The sequence below is a fragment of the Rattus norvegicus genome, chromosome 1 (assembly GCF_036323735.1).
Source record: "Rattus norvegicus strain BN/NHsdMcwi chromosome 1, GRCr8, whole genome shotgun sequence".
Taxonomy (NCBI): Eukaryota; Metazoa; Chordata; class Mammalia; order Rodentia; family Muridae; genus Rattus; species Rattus norvegicus.
In genome coordinates, this window is record NC_086019.1 from 16,313,237 (window position 1) to 16,337,792 (window position 24,556).

A 24,556-nucleotide genomic window follows, 5' to 3' on the forward strand; every position below is an offset into this window, starting at 1 on the left:
GTTGGCATAAAATTTTTGCAACCTACTTTTAATAAGAGTTCAATCGCTCCTCTAGCCTACCATCCAGCAGAGGTAGTAGAAGAGAAAAGTTATCAGGATATGAGGAAGGCGGACCTGTTCAGCAATAGTTCTTTGGGGGAGAGCCTGATCTTCTTTGTCTCAACAAGTTCAGCCCCATAGCAAACACTGAATATGACACAGAAGCTGTAGCCCAGTCCTCCAGGCAGGCAGACACCACACACTAACCGGCGGCTACAGTCCAGTCCTCTTGGCAAGCAGACACTAGGCACAAACCAACAGCTGCACTTCAATCCTGAAGAAATGACAAGGCTTGCCAAGTGGTCCAAGGCCCCTGAAGGGGCAAGCTGCCACAAGAACCTCACAAGCAGTTCTTGGGTTTTTCTCAATGGTGGTGTCACCGCAAGTGGAGCTCAACGATGCTATGTAAGGCGAACCAACATAAGCCTGCTGTTATCAAAGAATAGCGAGGCAGAGCAAACCAAACCAGTGTTCCTCTCCTCTCTGACTGTCTGTGGGGTCATATTTATACTTCTTCATCACGTGTCCTTTCATGCCTCTGCTATAGCAAAACATCCTTACGCCTATGTCTGCTTCAGGAAAACATTCTTTCACCTGTGTGCCCCAGCAAAACATTTGACATAACTGACTTTCTAAACAAGCCAGAGCTTTCCACTTCGGGTGATCGTGAGGATATTAGGTAACTTAAAAATATGCCAGTGCCACTGAATGGATGGAGAGTCGTTTACACGTAAAGGGCAAGTCATTGTTCAGACATGATAGTCAGTGTTCAGAGTTAACCAGTAGGGAACAGTTCTTGAAGGTTCATATTCATACCTTTGTCTTTTGTAAGGGGCAGTGTTTATCACTTTTTGAGCATGAACTTTGGCGTCTCTTCTTTTGTAGTCAAGAATATGCCCTGTGGATAATTTAGTAGGGGCCTTTGTTGTCTAAAGAACTTGTCATGTGGGGTTGGGGATTTAGCTCAGTGGTAGAGCGCTTGCCTAGGAAGCGCAAGGCCCTGGGTTCGGTCCCCAGCTCCGAAAAAAAGAACAAAAAAAAAAAAAAAAGAACTTGTCATGTTTTATAATAGAATACCATGTTTATCGGGGGAGGTATATTGCTAGAAATATGTTAAGTAGCTGTCAACTAAGGAACATCCCACAACTGAAGTGCTAAATTAATACCTAGTCTGCAGGGACAGGCAATAGTGCAAAGTCTCTTAGGAAAATGTGCGGATGAATATTGCCTCTCCACATAATAGTTAAGTCAGTAGTAAGTAAACCCGGGGCATAGAAAAGAAGCAAGTGAAATGAATCTGTAAGGGAGGGTTTATTAAAGTTTGACACCATTTACTGTGGGAACTGAAGTACGTCATAAAACAACGACTTCCTCATAATTCCAGTAACTACTCCCACCTTCTTCAGCATTTAATTAAATTCTATATCACGCATTAAAATGCGACAGACCGTAAAGTTGAACTCTGTAAAAGGATAGATGTTTCGATGTTTTAGACCTACAGAAACACCAGCGTTTTATGCATTTGTGTAATTATGAACTCAGTCCACAGAGACTCTTTCAGGAAGACAGATACCATCCTGTTTCCTTAGTCATGTTTTTGGCAGAAGCAGACAGCTCTGGTAAGAGAGATGGATTCTGGGGTCATGGTCTTTTGAAATTATCCACAAATCCAAACAGTTTCTGATTTAATGGTTTAATTTAGAGCATAATTTTATTAATCAGAGTGTTCTGTTCCTCTTGGTCTTTGTGGAAATGATTCTGGTGGCTTGGATGAGCAGATTTATGATACAAACTGGAAATGAAATTCAGGAGTAGGAGAATATAGGTTGTTTTTAAAGAGCAAAAAGGAAAATAACTGATAGTTTGGCTTATTGATTTCATTCACAAAATATTTATTTATGAGGTGCCTAGTATGTCCTTCAATATCCTTATCTGTGAAATACAAATAAAGCTTTCTTATCATTGTTATAAGGGTAAAAAGATCTAGGCAACAGGGACCACTTAGAGCAGGTGGGGCACAGAATGATGGCTGTGTGGTATCGTCTCTATTCTCCGCTAATTCGTGTGCTTAGCATTGGGGATGGAAGCCATCTTGACATGAGATTAATGCAGGTATCTGCTTTGCCTAACTCCGCTTTTCTCACACGAAAGTACAATAGTAATTTGCTTCCTCCTCCATGCCTTTGCTGAAATCTTTCCGTGTTGAACCACATTTTCTGCCTTTGTGAAGAGGACTCTAATTCTGGGTTGTCTTTCTGTCCCTTGTCACTCTAAGCGTATTAGAAGTATCCAGCATTTTGGTATCTTGCAACATGCTCACACACACACACACACACACACACACAGAGAGAGAGAGAGAGAGAGAGAGAGAGAGAGAGAGAGAGAGAGAGAGAGAGAGAGAAGCAAGAGTTCCTGACTTAAAGAGAATTCAGTTTAGGTTTTTCAACTTGCCCGTGGGGTGAACAGTATATACAGTCTATAGAGACTGTACACCTCCAACTTTGACAGTTGGTTGTCTCTCTTGTCTAATGGTATGGGATGTCACTGTTCCTGTTAGTGCTGGGAAGGGGCAGGGGGGGTCACAGTTCACAGTCAGCCCTGCAGTCACAAAGGGGAAAGAAACATCTTTATGGTGGACTAAGTTGCTGTGTTAGCTATGTTAGTGATGCTAAACTTTGAGTAAGTGTCTCCTCAGGTTCATATGCTACAAGAATGGTTTCCAGGGTTGTGCTATTAATGGGACTCAAGGGCGTGGTACTTAGTAGGAGGGACTTAGGTCATTGGGGCTATGCCCTGAAGGGATTTGTAAGACTTAGTTCCATGGGTTCCCTTGTGCACTCTTGACCTGGTATGCCACCCTTAAAGAGGCCCAAAGCCAAGAGACTGAACAATATTTTTTAACTCAAACCCCCAGAATTGTGGGCCAAATATTAACATTACTCTGTGAGTAACCTGTGCCAAGAATGTTATTATGAGTATGCGAAAGTACTACAGTAAATTAAATTTATTTTTGAGTTATATATTCAATCTGTGATTGATTAATTAGTGAAATCATATTCAGACAGTCAAACAAGTCTTGTGTGGAAATCAAACAAGTCTTGTAGAGGAAAGTCACTACTTCTCAGATATGGGAGGCAACTGTCCTGTGTCCTTTCTTCTGTGGCCAGGCCCTACCATCTTCTCGACAATCCTCATGAGAGTCTATGTCTGAGGACCAAGAGTAGCTGTGAAGTGTCATGGTTCTCGATCAATGCTATTAATCTTATCATTAGTCACCACTCAAGCCCAGGGTTTTACGTACTGCTTCTACATTAGATTTCTTTTACTCATGAAAACATTCATCATTGAATCTATACTCACAGCCCATAATCCCTAAACAACTGATATATCAAAATGCCACCACCGTGGCTGAAGAGATGGTTCAAGCGTTAAGAGCACTAGCTGTTCTTCCAGAGGACGCAGGTTCTATTCCTAGTACCCACACGGAGACTCCCAACCATCTGTAACTCCAGTTTCAGGGGATCCGATGCCCTTGTCTGTCTACCACGGGCACCAGGCAAACGTGCTGCACAGACATAGAGACACGCAAAATACCCACGCACATAAGAAATAAACAATTTTGACAAAAGAAAAAAACTCCACCCCTGGGAAGTGAGTAAAGTCAAGTGTCATATCTTGCCCATGGATGAAAATGAGTAAGGAGAGCTTGTCTCCCAGCCAGCAACAGGACAAAGAACTGATGTCCTGGGTTGTGCTCTGTTCCATGGAAATCAGGAAAGCAAGGAAAAACTCTTTGTACAGCCCAGAGCACAAGCCTGCCCAGTGTGATAAACATAATGGGTCCATTAAACAGAGCCGATCATCATGGCTGGGTGCATTGGGTCATAAATCATTCTCTCTGGCCCACACATTACCACTCCCACATCTTCCAGATGAATTCAAGCTAAATTATCCTAGGATTGTTTTTCTCTCTTCCCCTCTTTGGTTTGTTACATCAATCGTAACTTCTATCTACAGTTGTTTCTAAAAGCCTTTTTTTAAAAAGTGTCCACAATTTATAATAATAGAATGGCTATGGGTGTTCAATAATTTTTATTTTTATTATACAAAACGCACACATATTGATCATAGACATGCTAGAAATGGAAATAGCTTTAATGGTTTGTAATTAAATCCAACACAGATTTAACCACCACACGTGTATTAGAGAAGAGAAATTATTCTCAGTTGGGGACCATTTTGTCCCCCAGGGCACACTGACAATGTCTAGAGACGTTGTTTTTGCTTTTAAAGCTTGAGGTCTCACTATACGGCCCAGGTTTACCTGGAAATAGGTTGAGAAGGTAAGCTACTGTTAGGCATGTGGGTCAAACAGTTCTCCTCCTGCCATCGGCTCCCTCAGAGGCTGGCCCTATAGGCATGTGCCACCACTCCTGGCTGGGGGGACATTTTTTTATTCTTATGCCTCAGAGGGTGGCATATAATGATGTCTAGTGGAGATAGAATTGGGGGATATCACTAAATATCTTATTCTGCTCAAAGAAGCCCCTGTAACAAACAACTGTTTAATAACAAGCCCAAACCTGATGAGTCCTGACTGAGACGTTTCAGACATTTCCAGGTACACCCCCAGGTGGAGATCATGTTAAGTTATCCTGCAACTTTCCCCTTTTACCCAAATGGTACAGTGAAGCATTTTACTTTAAACTAATGATTACAATTTGGTGTACCAGTCTTATTAATAGCAGGATGAGAACAGCGTAATGAGAATTACTTTCTCTGAGCATAATACTTCAATTTTATAAGGACAAAGAACGGTGACCAAAAACTGGAGATATCAAGATCCTTCATAAGCCAAGCATGGGGCTTCCGCCTGTAATTCCAGCACTTCACAGGTGGAGATGGGAGGGTCAGGGGTTCAAGGCTAGCCTTAGCTACATGGATTTGAAGCCAGCTGTGGTTATATGAGACCATTTTCCCAAAGGGGAGTGGCTCTTTATAGAACTGTAAGGATGCAGTTTGACCTGTCTGCAGCAGTCTGCGCTGTAACTGTCATCACTGCCTGCAGTATCCCTGCTTGTATATACCACATAATTTCCCAATATAAAGAAACAAACCAATGATGTATTTAACATTCCCCTCCCCCTCTGGGAGGAAAATGCCTGACAGAAGCGACTTAGCAAAATAAGAATCTATCATAGCTCCCAGGCCCACAGCAGAGGAGAGCTGGCAGTGGGGCTCTAACCAGGGTGATGAAAGCTTGCAGTGTGGCCTGTTACCGCTGCCTGGGTGAGGAAGCCCAGACAGACAAGTCGTAGTCTGTTAGCCACACTCCTACAACCTCTTGTCTGCTCTCCAGGGCTCGTGTTCGAAAGTTTCACAACTTCCCAAAACAGCACCGCATCCAGGAGTTAACTGTTCACGTGCATGAGCCTTCCAGGAGCACTTCCTATTCAAACCATAACGAGTGGAACTTAATAACTACTCTGCGCATAGCAGAGATTATCCCTGTCTATACCTGGCATGTGCCTCACGTTTTCCGTACTGTCTTAAGACAAACCAGGTACGGTCCAGCTTGGATGAAGCCACCTTGTCCCAACTACTTTATAAGTCCCTTATTTCTCATCTGAACACCTAATCCACCGTTCTTGCTTCTGTCAGTAAGTCCCTAAGCCATTGCCATGTCAATCCTGAACCTGCCTGCTCTCAGACATAGATCCAGTCTCAAACACCGGGGCCTGGCTGTTCTGGAACATACAGGATGTGTGCTTTCACTATGTCTCTAGAAACAGTGTCTTGGTAGTCACTACCTCTCTCCAGTGACTGGACGACTGTTGGCTGCATTTTCACGTATAAGTACTGAACAGGTGCCAGCTTTGGTCCCGCTACACTCTTCTTGAGGACTGCTGACCCTCATGATGGACAGGTGACTGAAGGCAGCCATGTCTGGACAGCCATTCCCAGTGCCTCCCTGCCTGGGGCAGCAAACAAAATTTTGATACTACATTCTCATTTGAATGTTGAAATTTTTTCCCAGTTGGTTTTCATTCTGATTTTTATTCCAGTAGAACCCAGATGAAGGTTCGTCCTGAATGGCTACCCACTTAATGTCAGCTGCATCCTTGCGTCCTATGACAGCTTCATGTTAGTATCTGTGTCAGTAGGTGAGACTCCCTCTGTCAGAAGGAGATAATCTGCCTTTTACTGCCCAAGGAAGCATGGGAGTCATGATCCGCCGTATACTGCTCAAGAGGTGTCTCTTTGTTTCTGAATCTGTCACCTCTGGATAAGACAGTACTCAGATGTATATGTGTGTGTGCTCGTGCACCCGTGTGAGTGCACATGCGCATGCATGTGTGCACACACACACTCACACACTCTCACACTCACACACACTCTCACACACTCACACTCACACACACTCTTACACACACTCTCACACTCACACACACTCTCACACTCACACTCTCACACACACTCACACACTCTCACAGTCACACACACTCACACATACACACACTCACACTCACACACACTCTCACACACTCACACTCACACACACTCTCACACTCACACTCACACACACTCTCACACACACACTCTCACACTCACACACACAGTCACACACACTCTCACACTCATACATACACACACACTCACACTCACACACACTCTCACACTCACACACACACACTCTCACACTCACACTCACACACACTCACACACACACTCTCATACTCACACACACTCACACACTCTCACACTCACACTCTCACACACACTCACACACACTCTCATACTCACACACACACTCACACACTCTCACACTCACACTCTCACACACACACACTCTCACACTCACACTCTCACACACTCACACACACTCTCACACTCACACTCACACACTCTCACACTCACACACACACACACTCACACACACTCTCACACACACACACCAGGGCTAGACATCTGGCTCATGTTCATGCACATACCCCTGAGACAGAAGAACTAATGGGGAGAACCATGACCGCCCACTTGCATCCCTGAAGCTGATTTCCATGGAATGCTGCTCTGAAAGACCTTATATAATTGTGATAGACCACATACTATGCTTCTTCCCCATATGTTTTCCCCAGGCTTTAGATAGAGATTGATGGATGTATTTAAATCTACTTAGGCTGATTTGATATGTAGACATTTCAGGATATTTGATGTGAGAGGGGAAACACAGAGATTTCTATCCCGACCCCACAAAGAGAGGTATGAGGTTGATTCTCTAACTCACTGGTTTGTTTTTAAAAGAATATAACAGCAAAACTATAAAGAAAGGTGGACAACTGAGTAATGCCATGTGTAGAAACACAATTTCTCCTTTGGAATCAGAGGACAAAGCGGGAGGGGGTGGTCATTAGAATTGGGATATTCTCCTTATAGAAGTATAAACAGAGTGTTCCTTTTATTATTTTTCTTCAAAGTTAACGTGTCACATGTGTCCTAATATATGTATATTTACTTGAGTAAAGCAAGAATGGAACCCCAAAGCCCAGGTATACTTTAATGGCATGTGTGTAGGATCCACACTGGGTCCATGTTGGTCAAAGCAGTTGGAATGAGAAGGCTGTTGTTTTCTCTCATAAATCAGAAGGAAGTGTGTCTATGGTCATATTGCACTTGCAAAGCTTCTGACCGAGTCTAAAGTTCTACACAAGAAAGAGCTGTGGTCCATTTGGTTAGTTGAGTTTCTGTCCTGGAAACGTGAGTTGAGCATCAGGGCTCTCCCAAGAATCATCGTTATTCAAGAAAGGAACACCTGAACCCCGCAGGAAATGAGGGTGGTGATTCACACAGACTTGGTGTTCAGGGGCTTTTTTGCTGCTCACAGGTATTGACAAGTTAATAAGAAAAAAATCCCAGGCACTCAAGCAGCCAGTCCCGCTGACCAACACAACCAGTGCTACAGTGGCAAACCTGAGAGGCAACTGGATCAAGAAGGTGGCTTCATCAGTGAGTTAATGCACTGAGCTCATACCGAGGGGCTGCTGAGGATGTGGAGTCTGGCCTGAAGAAGGAGGTCACTGGGATCGTGCCTTTCAAGAGTGTATCTGGCCCCGACCTCTTTGTCTTTCTGTCCCCGCTTCCTACTTGGCATGAGGAGAGTAGCTTTTCCTCATGATGTTTCTGTCTCTTGTCAGACCCCTAGCAACACTGATCATAAACTAACACCTCTGAAACCGTGAGCCCAAATAAACCATTCCTTCTTTAGGTTCTTTCAGATATTTGACACAGTGACATTGTAGCTAACACTAGAAAGAAGATTTCTTTACTGGAGTATGGCTACATTGTTAAATATAGCTTGACTGGGACCCCATTTCCTCCTGTACTCGTTGTCTGAAATCTGAATGATCAAACTGCTGTGCTTTCTCTACAGGTTAAAAAAAGTGAAAGTGAGTCAAAGGATTGTGTCCTCCTCCCAGCACCTGTACCTCCTACTGTGTGTTCCCAGCACCTGTACCTCCTACTGTGTGTTCCCAGCACCTGTACCTCCTATTGTGTGTTCCCAGCACCTGTACCTCCTACTGTGTGTTCCCAGCACCTGTACCTCCTATTGTGTGTTCCCAGCACCTGTACCTCCTACTGTGTGTGTCCACAGCATCTGTTTCTTACACAATGTGCAACAGCTGGCCTGAACTTGTAATGGACAAGCAGCTGCACTGAAAGCAGGTGCAATGCCTAGCAGGGCAACACTTATAAGTCAAGGTTGTAACTAAAAGTATTTCCACATATAACACATCACTTGGCTTCCACAGCGTCAATTTTATCAAGACAAGGACTCTTGTCCTTTTCTGTATGTGGCTTTTGTGACTATTCTTTTTCTGATATGAAAATGGTAAGGGGCTGGAGAGATGGTTAAGAGTACTGGCTGCTCTTCCAGAGGTCCTGAGTTCAATTCCCAGCAACCACATGGTGGCTCACAACCATCTGTGATGGGATCTGATGTCTTCTGGTGTATCTGAAGACAGCTACAGTGTACTCACATATATAAATAAAGATCTTTTTAAAAAAAAAAAGAAAGAAAATGGTAAGGGTTTATGTCTTTTCTTTTTCATTCATGTTCCCAGTACCTAAAGTAATAGTTACCACCTCATAGCTCTTCAGTTATATATGTGCAGATCGAATGTATGAATCAACGAATCTTCAAATTATACGAGTTAGTGTCAGGTAACAAAGCCACACAAATGCAGGCAATTGAAGTCTGATAGTGACACAAGTCATTCAGTAGAAAAGGACGGTGTATACTCTTCAGGTAGTGATGCATCTCCAGGACTAACTGCCAAGAAAGTTAAAAAGAGTTTAAACAAAGACCTCTGAATGTTTTTCCCCATAAGATGACTTTATGTGTAAAAGAAAATCACGGAAGGAAAATCAAACTTACCTGGATTGGGCAATGGTTTTGAGTTACAGTACCGAAGTACAATTCAAGCAAGGGTCCACGGGCAAGGGAAGAGTCAGGAGACACACTCAGCTCCTGGCTTGTCTGTGTGTGCTTGGGAGGGTGTGAGAGAGGGAACTAGTCGTTGTGAAGCAAGAGAAGGCAGCTGGGCTATGGAGCAGGGGGCACACAGAGGGACTGTGGGAGCAGGGCTATCCTCTCATACCTGTGAGAAGACACTGGAGTCCTTCACAGAGACTGCACAATGTCATGAGGGCCACTTAACTTAAATTTGACTGTGGGGGTGGATGAAAAGATAACATGGGCCAGATGGACAGCTCAAAGAGACCCCCTGAGTACCATCCCTGGCACCCTGGGTGGAAGGAGAGAACTGACTTCTGTGTGTTGTGGTCTGACCTTCACATGTGCACTGTGCCAGGCATGCACACACACACACACACACACACACACACACACACACACACACATCTCACCCAAGTATATGCATGCCCACACACATACACATCTACAATAAATATAAGAAAATATTCTGAAATGTTACACAAAGAGAGAAAAATGAGTTAGGGGGTTTCTTGGGAAGTGAGTTATGGTTTTTGTTGTTTGGTTGGTTTTTTTACTTTTCCTGTATTTTTCATTTTTCTGGAATTTTGAAGTGAAGCTTGGTTTATGTGCAGGGAAGTTAAACTTTGAGATGTGTAAAGAGAAGACAGGGATGGGCGAAAACAATGAGAGATGGCAGGAATCAAGATTATCAAGTTGCCTGCCAACTTCAGGCAGCCTCTAGCCCAGAAATCACAGCAACTGAAATGAAGAGTCTATTCCAGGGGACAGAGAATCCACTAAAGCGACACCATCTTCCGAATCAACAAACTCAGTTCTCATTGAAGCAGACAGGTTGAGGCCACGAGCAGAGCTGTGGTAAAAAGGAAACTGCCTAGCAGCTTAGGTTAGGAAAAGGACTGAGCAATTTCTCCAGAACGAAACCCTAAGATGCCTATCCCTGTATCCACTGTAGCAAAGATCTGAAAAGAATTTGCATAAAAAGAACAATTAAATCAATTCCACTGCAAATCTGCAAGGCAGAACTAGGCCACCATTTGAGTTAAGGGAAATCATCACAATATATTAAGTAGAAAGAATGTTTCAAAGCAATGGGACATATCATATTTTATAAATATGTATATTTTTAAATATATATTTCTAAATATGCACATATAAGTGCATGGTTTTTTTTTCCTGTTTCCGTTTTAAACCATGGGCATGCATCACTTGTGATATATGAAAATTTTTATTTGGCGTTCGTGTTTTGCATGTGTGCGGCTACATGCAGGAATATTCATGAAGGCCAGAGGAGGATGTTGGCATACAGTTCTCTCACTATACCTTATTCTCTTGAGAGAAAGCAGCTCTCACTTCAGTTTGGAACTGGCAGCCAACAAGTCCAATGGCCATCTTGTCTCTCTCCTCCTCCCCATAGTGCCAGTGTTAGAGACACACAAGATGACACCTGGATTTTCACAGGTGCCCTAGCAATTTTGAACTCAAGTCTTAACACATGTGAAGCAAGCATTCTTACCCACTGAAATTTGGAGTTATTTGAAATGGAATCAGTGGAAATTCTATCATGAACACATTTAATCTGCGATTGGTGCCACCCTCAGGAACAGAGACGCTTTTAGGCTACTGAATCTGTAAGGACCAAAGCCTCTAGCAAAAGTTGAGAAGGCCTAACAGTGATCTTTAAATGGGTGTCTCTTTCCAGCCATGTTAAAGGGACAGATAACAAGTCACAGCTCAGACAGGAACATTCAACACGCATTAGAATAAGGACACCAAGTGACAACACCTGACGTGAACGATCCTGAAATATACAGCAGCTTACTACCGTTAGTAAGAGCAATGGCAGTTCTCCAGCTCAGCCACAGAAAAAGTGGTGTCAACCCAGGAATGCTTCAGCCGTAACGGTCTAAAAACAGTTCTCAACCTTCCTAATGCTGTGACCCTTCAATGTAGATCTTCATGTTATGGTGACCCCCCCAACCATAAAATTATTTCCATCGCTACCTCATAACTGTAATTGTGCTACTGTTATGAGCCATGACGTAAGAATCTGTTTTCTGATAGTACACCCCTGCGAGAGGGTCATGTGAGTCAGGGGGTCATGACCCACTTTTTGAGAACCCCTGGCCTAGAAGCCCTGGGAGGTCTGGGATGTAGTTCAGTGACGGAGAGCGTGACTAACACTACCGTCATCATTGTAAATAAATGTATCAATAAGCCCGAGTGAACTGGATGGTAGTGTGAATTCCCTTCTATTTTAAAGTGAAATATGGAACAAAATTTCTCTTAGGAAAACTGGGCTGGGCTTACTTATAACCCAATACGCAAGTGTAAAATTGTATAAGCAAATGTCTTAACCCATTAAATATTGTTTGAGGCCACACCTTACACGTGAAAGAAAACAAAATTACCAAGGATTCAAAGTTTGCACGGATCTTAAAATGGCCTTGCACACCCAGTGAAGGAGTAAATATGACCATTCCTGTTTCGGATTTGCATCTCCAGGTTGAGTACGGAAGACTGGGCTTTGGGATTATACTTCGGAAACGGGCCAGGGAGAGGCTGTTTGCAACCCCACGAAAAGGCAAGTACAGTATCCTGGATTCAATCCCCAGCACCAAAAATACGTAAAATTTGAGAACAGCACACACACTACCTTTTCATTTACTGTAAAAGACACAGACTCAGCCTCTTTCTTTAGCACAGAAGGTCCCGAGTTTTAATTTACTCCTAGGAAATCGTTGCAGCCAGTCATAGACAGAACTTTCCTCTAAGAGCTCGGGTAGCCTCTGATCTCGCACAGAATCCCGGCAAGGCTGGCATTTGGATGGCGCTGAATGTGGGACAGAATCGTGGCTGCCTGCCACGTCTCTGCAGATGTGCTACTGGAAGGTGGGTGGTTAAATGCGGGGAGAGGAGTGCAGGAAGGCAGAACGCAGCAATTAAGTCTTCCCTGAAGTGCGCAGGGGAAGCCACGGGCGTTTATATCCAAAAATGACTCCATCTGATTGCACAGCCTTCTCAGAAAACTCTGCCGAGTCCTTATCACCTGGAGCCTTTCCTAATATGGAGATGGCAATGTCCGTGCCCCGTCCCCGGTTCAGAAATGGAATAGAGTCTAGTCACTGCCCCATCCACCCACCTGGTACCCATCTCCCACTGTGGTTTCGGCTTAGCTTCATGAGTCAGTTTTGGTCTTGAGGAAATTCTTATCTCACCAACGTGGTTCTTCACTGGGGACCTTAGTATGAGAAGAACCAGAGCTACCCAAGTGTCCTAGGTCCTGCAACACCTTCTGTCTGCCCCACACAGCCTTAGGAGTCTCCTGTCTGCCGAATGCTTTCAGAACGAGCTCCCTGCAAGATGTAGCTAAGGTGAAAATAGCTCACCTCAGGTTTCTAAGAAATCACTATTTCTGAAAGGTTCAAAAGAGAACAGATAGAGCAAGAATGGTCTACAGACACAAAAAGGCCACTGCCGTGTTTTTGTTGTAGTTTCACAGCTTGCACGGGATGCTGCCAACCAGAGATTGGGGAGTGCAAAATCTGATATGTAGCCTCACAGATTTGGTGATCTGATATGTTACAGCGCATTTCTCGTGCAAGAACGATCATGTTTGGGAGCGCTTTTGGATCTTATTTTCCTGTGAGATTCTTGTTGGTGTTCCTGCTTTCCAGGCAACTGATATTTTAAAGCTGCCACTTTGTTTTCCTTTTGCCACATCACTCATGTCTCAGAACTCTTTGATAAAGGATTAAATGTTTCTATTTCTCAGACTTGAAAACAAAACACCCAAATTGGGAGGTGTTGGGGGTGGGGTTTAATGTGATTGCCACAGTAGAGGTCAGTAATTAAAATCATGAAAGCATACTTTTTAAAGAAGCTCTGTAACCCATCTGGAGTGTTCTTTACTTATATCCAAACCTGACCTAATGCAGATTTTTTCCTTTGAATACATCTTGATTCTTTTTCAAGTAAAGATGACCTCTCCCTGCTCCCCAGGAACGTACTAAGGATTGGGAAAATTTCGGGGCGGGGAAGGGGCAATTTGCTCCACGATTTGGAAGAGGGAAACTTCCTTTCTTGAGGGAGTGACAACCCTTGCCTGGATCTGTAAGCACAGTGCGCCAGTAGCACAAGGAGATTGAGATCTGAAGATCTCCCTCAGGGCTCCTTGCTCTGGCTGAGCCAGGCAGCTGGAAAAAAACAAAATCAGCAGAAGCCGGAAAGGACAGAAAGGGTGCAATCACAAACTCTTGTCCTGTCAGACAAAAACAACCTTTGACCCCCTGCAGAGAAACAAGTTGAAAGATAAAAACATGATCAGGTGACCTTAGCTGGGTAGCAACTTGGAAGTCAGTTTAGTTTGTGAGATCCTGTAAGGTCCAAGGATGCTGCTATTGGCTAAGGGACAAGGACATCTGCACATTTATCTTTTCTTTTTTTTAACTTGCTACTGGGAGATAATGTAAGGTCAAGCTGACTTTGTTTTTTAGGAATCAAATAAATACATTATCATCATCATCATCATCATCATTATTATTATTATTAATATTATTTTTTATTATTATGTGTCTAGGACATTTGGGCACTTGAGGATGTAGGATAAATGATGTATGTCCTGCCCTCAAGGAACTTACGAGAAGGCTCTCTGTGCACCAGCCACTTAAAATGAGATGTTTCTTTCCCTGGCAAGAAAGTCACTGCTAAATGGGTTTGGGCTCCTCTGACCTTCACTTGGTGATTTCCGAGTCTCTATTTCAAATGTCAGCCAGATGGCCACGATGATCTCCAGAGAGTCAGTAGCCCAAACACTTTCACACCTGCCAAACTCTGAGCTCTATCCTAGCCTTTCTCCTTCCTCACATCTCATCTCTCAACCTCACCAGAAATCCTGTTCACTTCTTTGATCTTTCAAGTCTTACCCATTTCCAAGTCTTGAGTAGTGGTGTTCCCCCACGGGCTTGTGTATTTGAAGACTTGATCTCCAACTGGGGATAGTGTTAGAGGAGGTTTAGAAAGAGTAGCCTCGCTGGAGGGAATATATCACTGGAGGCAGGGTTTGAGAGTTAGAAAACTCCTCGTTGCTTTGTGTAGCAGTTGGTGATCTCAAAGATCCTGTTTGCAGTGTCCCCCATGTAGGCTAAAGGAAGCATGCCCCCAATGGCTGACCAGAGGGAGACGGGTGGGACCTTTAGATTTGCACACAGGCTATGAACTGAAAAAGGAGACAGAGAACCGTCAAGGAGGGAGACGGATCAGATTTAGAGTTGTGGATGAAAAAATCATCCGAACTGTAGGTGAGGCATTTTGAGCTGCCTAGAAGGATCCAGGGCAAGAAAGATAAAATATAGAATTAGAGACGTTAAGCCAGTGTGGTAGCCATGGGGAGGATTAGAATTGCCTAGCCTTTGAGCTAGCCAAACCAATTTAAAATTAACTGGTGTGTGTATGTGTGTGTGTGTGTGTGTGTGTGTGTGTGTGTGTGTGTGTGTGTGTGTGAATTCCAGTCGGGAATTCAGATAGCTTCTAGGTGGATGTGTGCTTACGACCAGCCAGAAGCCAAAGCGGTGTAGCCGACTACCACTACAGCTTGGTGTTTTGGGTTAAGATGTGAGCTCCTGGCTGTTCGAGCTCTCTTACCTGCTGCCCACTGCCATACTGTTCCCACCACCCTGGACTCTTAAACCCAAAGCTCTTTCTTCTGTAAGCTGCCTTGGTTATAGCGTTTAATCACCAAAACAGGAAAGCAAACTTGAAGACCCACTCTCCGATTTTATGGCCACCATCTTGATCCAGAATTTTAATACTCTCACGGGGAGCCCTGTAATGTATTTTAGCTTATTGTTCTGGCATCAGTCCAGCTGACTGCTGTATCTGGAAGTGTGCACTGACTTTGGCTAGGGACAAACCCTTAACTCAGAGTTGTTAACAAGTATTCGAGAGTGGAGAATGGATACATGTGTCATTGGCTGTCTCTGCACTACTGTAACTTTTTCTCTTTGAAAGATACCAGTAACCACTCTCAGTAGTTTAGAAGCGCTCTGCTACTTAGGAACCTGTTGGTTTCCGCTGTAAGGAAGCAAACCAAATCAGAACACTTCTTTGGATGACACTTAAAGCAAGAGTGTGAACTCTGGGAGTCCCTCTTCTGCACACAGCAGAGCTTAAGGATTCCAGGCATTGATTTTATGCAAACTATTTCAGCCGCTCAGGGAGGTTTTCTTCTACGGCTCTGATCCAGGATGCAGCTGATGCTCACTTCTAGGTCATTAAAGGGGGCTTTCATGGGATTTTTAGGAATCAGTGATTCTAATTTTTAACTTTCATCTTAACAGAAATCTTCCAAATTTGCCTGTGAAAATGTATGGCAAGAGTCCTGGACTTAGTCCAGATTTATTATTTGTTGTTATTGTCCTGTGCATGCCATGGTGTGCATGTGGAGGTCAGAGAGCAGCTTCGTGGCGTCTCTTCTAGCCTCCCATCTTTATGTAGGTCAGAGGGCTCAAACTTAGATTGTCAGGCTTGTGTCCGCACAGCCATAACACCAACCACAAGTCTTACGATATTTTTTATGACAACCATGTGCACAGCCCTGGTTCAGTCCCCAGTCTCTCTCTCTCTCTCTCTCTCTCTCTCTCTCTCTCTCTCTCACACACACACACACACACACACACACACACACAGAGTGAACTTAGACACCCTAACTAAAAATGAGTAAACATTTATATTGTTCTGCCAAAACTCTCTAAGTGATCCTACTGTTGTTAATGGTTCGCTTTAAAACCTTTAACTGGTGTGTGTGTGTGTGTGTGTGTGTGTGTGTGTGTGTGTCTGTGTCTGTGTCTGTGTCTGTGTCTGTGTCTGTGAATTCCAGCCGAGAATTCAGATAGCTTCTAGGTGGATGTGTGCTTACAACCAGTCAAAAGCCAAAGCAGTGTAGCCAACTACCACTACAGCGAGTGGTAGTGTCTTAAACGACAGACTCGTATTTTCTCACCATTCTGGAGAGCAGAAGTTTAAAATGGTGTCAGGGCTGCTCATTCTGTAACCCTTCTTCCCAGCTTGTAAACAACATTCACCACCTCACAATATGCCCACACAGCTGTCCTGAGCGCTCACTGAGAGAAAGTTCTCTAGTTTTCCTCTGCCCCTCACAAGGACACTGGTCCTACTGGACCAAAGCCCCGCACCCAGTTTCATTTAACCCTGGTTACCACATTAAAGAACCTTTCTCCAGATCAGTCATACTGGACTCAGAGTGGTTGTGTTAACATGCAACCAGATGTAGATCTCTTCTGAAAGACACAGCCAGAATCCAGCAAATACATAGGCGAATGCCAGCAGCAAACCACTGAACTGAGAACGGGACCCCTGTTAAAGGAATCAGAGAAAGGACTGAAAGAGCTTGAAGGGGCTCGGGACCCCATATGAACAACAATGCCAACCAACCAGAGCTTCCAGTGACTAAGCCACTAACTAAAGACTATACATAGACTGACCCTGGGCTCCAACCTCATAGGTAGCAATGAATAGCCTAGTAAGGGCACCAGTGAGTGGAAGGGGAAGCCCTTGGTACTGCCAAGGCTGGCCGCCCAGTGAACGGGATTCTTGGGGGGAGGGCGGTAATGGGAGGAGGATGGGGAGGGGAACACCCATATAGAAGGGAAGGGGGAGAGGTTAGGGGGATGTTGGCCCGGAAACCAGTAAAGGGAATAACAATTGAAATGTAAATAAGAAATACCCAAGTTAATAAAGATGGAGGGAAAAAAAGCACAAGGCAAGAAAGAAAACAAAACAAACAAACAAACAAACAAAAAAAACATACAACAAGAGCTCTCTTTGCTTCCAGACCTCCGCCATCGTGGGTTGCACGCATGCTCCCAGGAAGGGCCTGTTCCGGTTGGCGCTGCCCTACTGCCATAGCATGCCCACGTGGCTGAGGTTGATGTCAGAGGACTTGAAGGAACAAATTTACAAGTTGGCCAAGAAAGGCCTGACTCCCTCCCAGATAGGCGAGATCCTGAGGGACTCACATGGTGTGACACAGGTCCATTTTTGTGACTGGAAAATAAAATCTTGAGAATCCTTAAGTCCAAAGGCCTTGCCCCAATCTCCCTGAGGATCTCTACCATTTGATTAAGAAAGCAGTTGCTGTCCGAAAGCACCTTGAGAGGAACAGAAAAGATAAGGATGCTAAATTCCGCCCGATTCCGATAGAGAGCAGAATTCACTGGCTGGCTCGCTACTATAAGACTAAGCGGGTGCTCCCACCCAATTGGAAACATGAGTCGTCCACAGCCTCTGCTCTAGTGGCATAAATGTTGTTGTGTACACAAGCAATAAAATCACTTTGAGAAAAAAAAGAAAACAAGAGGGGATACTAATCCACAGCTAATCAATGAAGGAAAGCATTCAGTGACATACTCTTGTATACTAAATAATACTTTGTGTGATGTCTTGATTGGTCATCACATTTTTCTCCAATTTCTGCATAGGTACACACTAAGTCATCAAAATGTATTCTTCTGGCAGCTTCACTTTCAATCACTATAATTAAAAATAATGAGTTTCTCTTGGAAAATAAAGACTGCAAGCATTTTTGGTAATTTTTAATTTTGAGGAAGGCATTTCTGCTGATTCAACCATTAAGAGCATTTTATGAGTTGTGAACCATACTGAGTAACTTTCTGATGAATTATTTTGAAATACCGATATCAGTGAATCCAGGACTGATCATGATTACAGAAGGATATTCTACAAAGATTTGATTTTTATAAACAAACCAGTTTCACATCGGCCTGAATTTGATTTTAAATGCAAATTTGTACAATTGTATTTTAATGTTTCCTTTTAGGTTTTCTCTGCCTCCAGGAGACTTCACAAAACTGACTCCATGGTTTGTGTAGAACCAAAGCTTCTGTTCATCTGCTATCACTAAGTCATTAGCTGCCAGAGAAAATTGAATTTAAAATGGCCTGTGTTGTTAGTAACCGAGTCCTCTGAGCCTTCATATGTAAACAGTGTTCTATTCCATCAATCGAGTTCCTCCCTAAAGTGATTTCAGGGGTTGAAGCAGTTAAGAGCACTGGCTCCTCTTCTAGAGGTCCTGAGTTCAATTCCCAGCACCCACATGATGGCTCACAACCATCTGTAATGAGATCTGGTGTCCTCTTCTGGCATGCAAGTGTACATGCAGACAGAGTACTCATAAATTAATTAAAATTGATGTCCATTTCCAAGTTTGCGAATATTTGTTTTTCTAAAGGTTGTGATAATTATCAAAACCAGAAGTTTAAACTCAAAAGAAATACTAATAACTCCCTGAAAGACTTCATTGCAACATCAATGTATACATTTTCATTTTGTAGTAATTCGCTAGCAAAATTTCACTTGCCAAAGGACCAGTTATTGACTACCAAGAGTTAAGATGTATGCACGTGCTTTAGGGACAGACTGGTCTCTAGGCAGGGTCTTGGCAAAGCCAGCATAGAAATCTTCTCTTTGCTGTTGCTGTTGCTGCTGCTGAAGGAGAGAAATGGTTTGTTGTTACCTAAATGCTGTGGCCAGATGCATTACTGACTTCTTTTGCTTTATCTTTGAATCTAAAGAAAATATATTTGTATTTCAAAAATTGAAAATGATAACATACTAAGCTTAACAGATTTCATATCAAAATTTAAAAAACCCCTTAAAGATTTGAAAAGATGATTGTTTTAGTCTCATATCTGTGGCTGGCTGAAATACACTGACAGAATCAGCTTTAAGGAAGAAAGTGTTCCAAGTTAAGTCATTGTGGGGAAGTCAAGGCAAGAACCTACAAGAGCTAGTCTACGGTCAAGAGCTCAAGGAGAACGAAAGCATTCATGGTCAGTATGCACTCTACACTTAAATGGGCAATACACCCTGCCTAGGGAATGAAACCACCCACAGTGGACTGAGTCTTTCCATATAATTAACATAAGGAAGGCAATCCTTCACCCAAGCTGTCTTCCCAGATCGTCCTAGATTTTTTTTCACATTGATAATTAAAATTAACCATCATAATGATTAATCATTGATTCATGCTCCTCTTGATTATATTGGTGTTTCTAGTGTGTTCCCACCAAAATCTTAGGCCTAATGTAATTCAGTCTCCAAAGATAAATGATTATCTTTCCATTAAACCTCGTAGGGAACCTCAAAGTCATCTCAAGACAACCTAAGGCCATGTTCTCCACCCAAAAGAGATTTATTTGCCTCAGAGAAATGAAGGGTAGAGATAAGGAACAAAGATGTAGACAGAGAAAGAAGGGGACAAAGATGGGAGATCAATGACTGCCTGCAGATAGAAAGAATACAAATGTGACTCATAGGAAAATGGTGATTAATAGAGGGAAAAGGGAAAACCTCAGGTTAGGACCAGGTGTTTCATTTAATTGGGCATGTTAGGGCAGCAAAAGATAGCTTTTGATTGTTGGACTTCAATACTTTGATAGCTGGACCTTGGTAGCCTCAGGATGAAAAAGTAGTCACGTAAGGGAACAAATCTTTGGGGCTAACTTTAGAAATATAATCTAATAGTTTTTAACAAGGCAGAGGAAGTGGGGGAGAAGGGCAATGCCTTGCAGAGCCATGGTGACTATCTTTAGAGTCCTTTCGATCTAATTCCACCCCCCTCTCCTGTGAAAATGACCAAGAACGTGCTTTGAAATATATGCACTTTTATAGGCAACTGTTCTTTTTAAGTGCAAAATGAAACTACTTCTCTTGAAAATAGATTTTGAAGCTACAATGTTTTAGAGGCCTGTAAGAGGGTGGGGCAGGAAATCAAATGTTCAAGACTTATCTGAAATTCAGGGTAAATTCAAGTCTAAGCCCCAGCAACTAAGTGAGACCCTGTCTCAAAATATGAGGAGAGAGAGAGAGAGAGAGAGAGTGTGTGTTCTAGAACCCTTGCTTCATGAATGAAGCCCCTGGATTCCACCACTGGGAAGAGGCAGTTCTAGAAGGAGAGAAATGGTTTGTTGTTACCTAAAACTCTAAAATCAATGGCAGTATATTGAATCAGGCTTGGTAGTATACACTTGAAGTCCCAGCATTTGGAAGACAGAGGCAGAAAGCTCAAGAATTCAAGACTATCTTGTCCTTCCTTAGCTGCAGAGTGGGCCTGGCCCCAGGCTACATGAAACCCTGTCTCAAACAAACGATGAAATCAGTTTCTCTTTGCCCACACAGTGCCACAAGCCTAAGCCACAATGGTGTTCTATTTCATACAGCGCCTCTACACAATCGTCCAATCAGATTCACTTACAAAACAAAAGCCCAAAGGTGAAGTGATTATTTTAAGATGGTCGATATTCAGACAAACAAGGAGTCCCTTCTGAATTCAAAGCGCTTATGACTGTCCTTTTTCAACTTCTGACTGACCAGGTTCCCTATCATCCCAAGGTCTCCTTCTTTTCTTTTCATTTTTATAGATGTATTTATTTATTTTATGTATGCGAGTGCACTATAGCTGTCTTCAGACACACCAGAAGAAGACATTACAGATGGTTGTGAGCCACCATGTGGTTGCTGGGATTTGAACTCAGGACCTCTGGAAGAGCAATCAGTGCTCTTAACCCCCGAGCCATCTCTCCAGCCCCCAAGTTCTGTCTTCTCCATTGTGAACTCATAAAAGATGGCCTATTGCCTTTTTTAAAAGAAGAGAGAAAAGGAAGTAGAAAATGGAAGGAATCCCCCCATTGGATATCCACTACTGTCTACCCACTAACTAACTATTCTCTCATCTTCACTTTTTAAAAAATATGGTTCTTCTCAAGAGGCGTGTGCCACCTTCGTGGAATGCCTTAACCTCAAAAGTATGTGATTATCAGTTATGGCGATTTCAAGCAGAAGTCCAGGTCTACTAGAGGTTTTTGGAAAATGTCTGCCTTCTTCCTGTTCCCCTTCCTCTTCTGAGGACAGAAGGCTGGACGTCGAAGGGTCATCTTGCCACCCTGAGAAGACAGAGCTGGAACACAGTACACTGAGGGCATCACGAAGCTGCTATGCAAAGCCTAAGCTGTCAATCAATCTTTGCACTTGGTTTGCAGTGGAAACATCGCAGCTACTCTCTACCTGCGTTTCTAGTCCCTGCAGCCAAATGCAGTGTTAATTCAGATACCCTTACAGCTTACTACTGTCCATCTCCATTCTCATTATTACTGAAGACGCTTCCCAGAATGGTGCCTGCTCCTATGGGAGCGTAACTTGACACCCCCAGCTTCCTGTCACCTCCAAAGAAAGATAAGGTTACTACTCTTAAAGTCCCAGCAGGCATGCTGCTTAATTCCAGTGATAAGAAATACACTTCAGAGTTCTGTTTTGCATAGAAAAGAAAACAGTTTTCTTCACAAAGTAAATCTGTCTTATCTTGATGTTGTAAGATATCTTGATGTTGATGAAACTGGTAATTGTGTGTAAAGACCTAAATCAACGCTTTCACTGAAAATATTGCCCAGTTCTGGCATGGAAACTCAGAACGACCAGAGTGAGCTCCTGGGGCCCTGGCTAGCAGGACCCAACTGAGGCCTGAGATGAGAAATAAAGGCTGAGCCTCTCATGAGAAGACTTGATTACTTCCAACTGCCAGAGGCCTGGTGGGTTAGCGAAAAGACACACAGACACCTCTTAGGAAGCAAAGGGACCCTGTGAATTCAATCCTGGAAGGGCAACACACTCTTGGTTTGAAGAAAAAAATGATTTTCTTAAAATTGAGACGTTCTTCCTGCCTTAAGAAATCTTTCTTAATAACACATTGCCTTGTGGTTGCTACTTTTTATCGATTTAATTCTTTTGTTAATTTAGAGTTCCTCCAAGCTACATTTACAGAAAAAGCCCAATATGAAACTTCATTAATTTTAAAGATTCGCTGAACTATGAAGCTGGGAAGAGACGTCCACCTCGGGTTCGTTTAACGTTGAGCTCAACGCTTTTGGTTTTAAAAAGAGGCAAGCGTTCTCCCTACTGTTCTGAGACGGAGAGCCACAGAATTTGCCGTGATCTGTAGTGGATACGAAGGTGGCCGTGTCCCCAATGAAAGCTTTTCTACTGCAGTGTCAGGAACCTAAATGAAGAAAGGCACAGTGCGCAAATGAAGTCACCCTGCAGTTTTTCCAGAGAATCTGGGGACGAAGAGCACGTGTGAACCCACTGGAAATGTGAGAAACTTAAAAGCCCTCCGGAAGTCATGAGCACCCTGCTCTAACTCAGGAGCACCGGGCTTCCTGACTATCTGCACGTTCATCTCGCACATGGCCCAACACGCTTGCCATCTGGTCTTTCTGGCATGCGCTCTCGGCTCCGGAGCTCATCACGTACTGACTGGATAAGTGAAACCCTCAAGAGGAAAACCTAATTGGTCTCACCCACGTCGCGCCAACCCGGGCACGGGCTCCCTACCCTGAGGTCAGCAGCTTGGTCCTATCGGCCACCTGATGCCTGCTGCTGGGAAAGGGAGAGCCGTTTAGCATCCAGAAATCTCTGTGACAGAAAGCAATGGACAACTTGACAGGCTTAGATGGTTCGTTTTCCTGAAAATACTGTCAAACAAAATTATACCGTGTGGAGTATACTAGCGTTTATTAATAAAAGAGCAGTTCGGCAGTACAACAACACATCTATGGGTTTTAAAATAAGAAAGATTATCAACAGATACCAATTGAGGTCTTTGATAAAATTCAATAGCTATTCATGCCTGTCTAAAAACACCATTAAGAAAAGCAAATTGTGAGCCTGTTAAAAATGTGTGATAGACAAGAAGTTAGAAGCTTTAGTACAGAAAGAATTCTTACAAGATAGTTTCTTTTTTAAGCTTTCAGTGGAAAAATTGGATGGAGAATTTGAAAACATTATTCATACACACATACACACACACACACACACACACACACACACACACACAAATCTCATGAGCAGTTAGTACCCAAGTAGTTGATGATTAAAGCACGTGAACTCCCAAGCATGGGTTTTTATAGATTAAATACAGAGTCTCCTGCAATAATTTTAGATGACATCAGATGTGTTTGGGGCGATATGACCACAGACCCTGCAATGATTTCAAGAGCACACCTTGGTAAGACTTTTAGGTACATTTTTATGCTATTTGCCCAAAGCCTTAAAATATTGTATCAGTTACTATTCTAATTCTGTAATGAAGCACCATGGTGAAAGGTAACCTGTAGAAGGAAAAGATTACTAGGGCTTGTGCTTCCAGAATGGTAAGAGCCCATCAAGGTGAAGAAGTTGTGAACAGGAGGCAGCATGGCGGCCAGAATAGAGGCCCAGAGTCGACATCTTGAACATTGAGCACAAAGCAGAGAGAGTCATACTGGAAATGGCTTGAGTCTTTCAATTCCCAAAGCCCATCTCCAATGGCACACTTCCCTCAACAAGGCCTCACCTCCTAAGCCTCCCCAGACATTGCCACCAACTGGAGACCAAGCATTTAAATCTATGAGTCTATGGTAGATATTTTCATTCCAATTGCCATATATGTCTTATGCATCATTACTGAGAATTTATCGTACCTGTTCCAGTATTTATGTAAACAGATTATTTATCCTACATCCCCTACAATACAGAGAATTATAAACAATGGAATTACATGGCAAATATGAAAGAGAATGGTTTATGACATTATAAGACAGAGAGGTAACTGTTAAGAGTCCAAGAATCACTGAAGGATGACCCCAGACTCGTATCATATGCAGTGGCAAAGAGCAGCTTTCTGTACAAATCAAATTACCAGCATGCAGGGGCCAACCACTCATCAAAATAGTGGTGACTTGAGGGAATCGCAGACACCTTTTATGCAAGTCTAGGGGAAATTTCCAGAAGGGTTAGGTAGCCTCTAATATGATTGGCAGGGGGAGAAAAGCAGTGACATTAGTGCAATTTTGATTGATTGCTGTGTTCACTATATTTGGTGAGAAGAATTTTGAAAACCAGCTCAATTCTGGCCTTGTCATCTCTTCCAGCTCA

The 24,556-nt window shown here is 43.2% G+C and overlaps 1 protein-coding gene and 1 pseudogene across 1 annotated transcript in view; one reads left to right on the top strand and one right to left on the bottom strand.

Annotated features, from left to right (window-relative positions):
• The first annotated feature begins 406 nt into the window (after window positions 1–406).
• Window positions 407–18,437, top strand: LOC120097186 (uncharacterized; annotated as a pseudogene).
• Window positions 1,293–24,556, bottom strand: part of LOC102547604 (60S ribosomal protein L27a-like) — a 170,201-nt gene continuing 146,937 nt past the window's right edge. The window contains exon 2 of the mRNA XM_063276312.1: window positions 1,293–17,933. The gene's annotated coding sequence lies outside the window, so the exon portion shown is untranslated. The remainder of the gene's footprint in view (window positions 17,934–24,556) is intronic.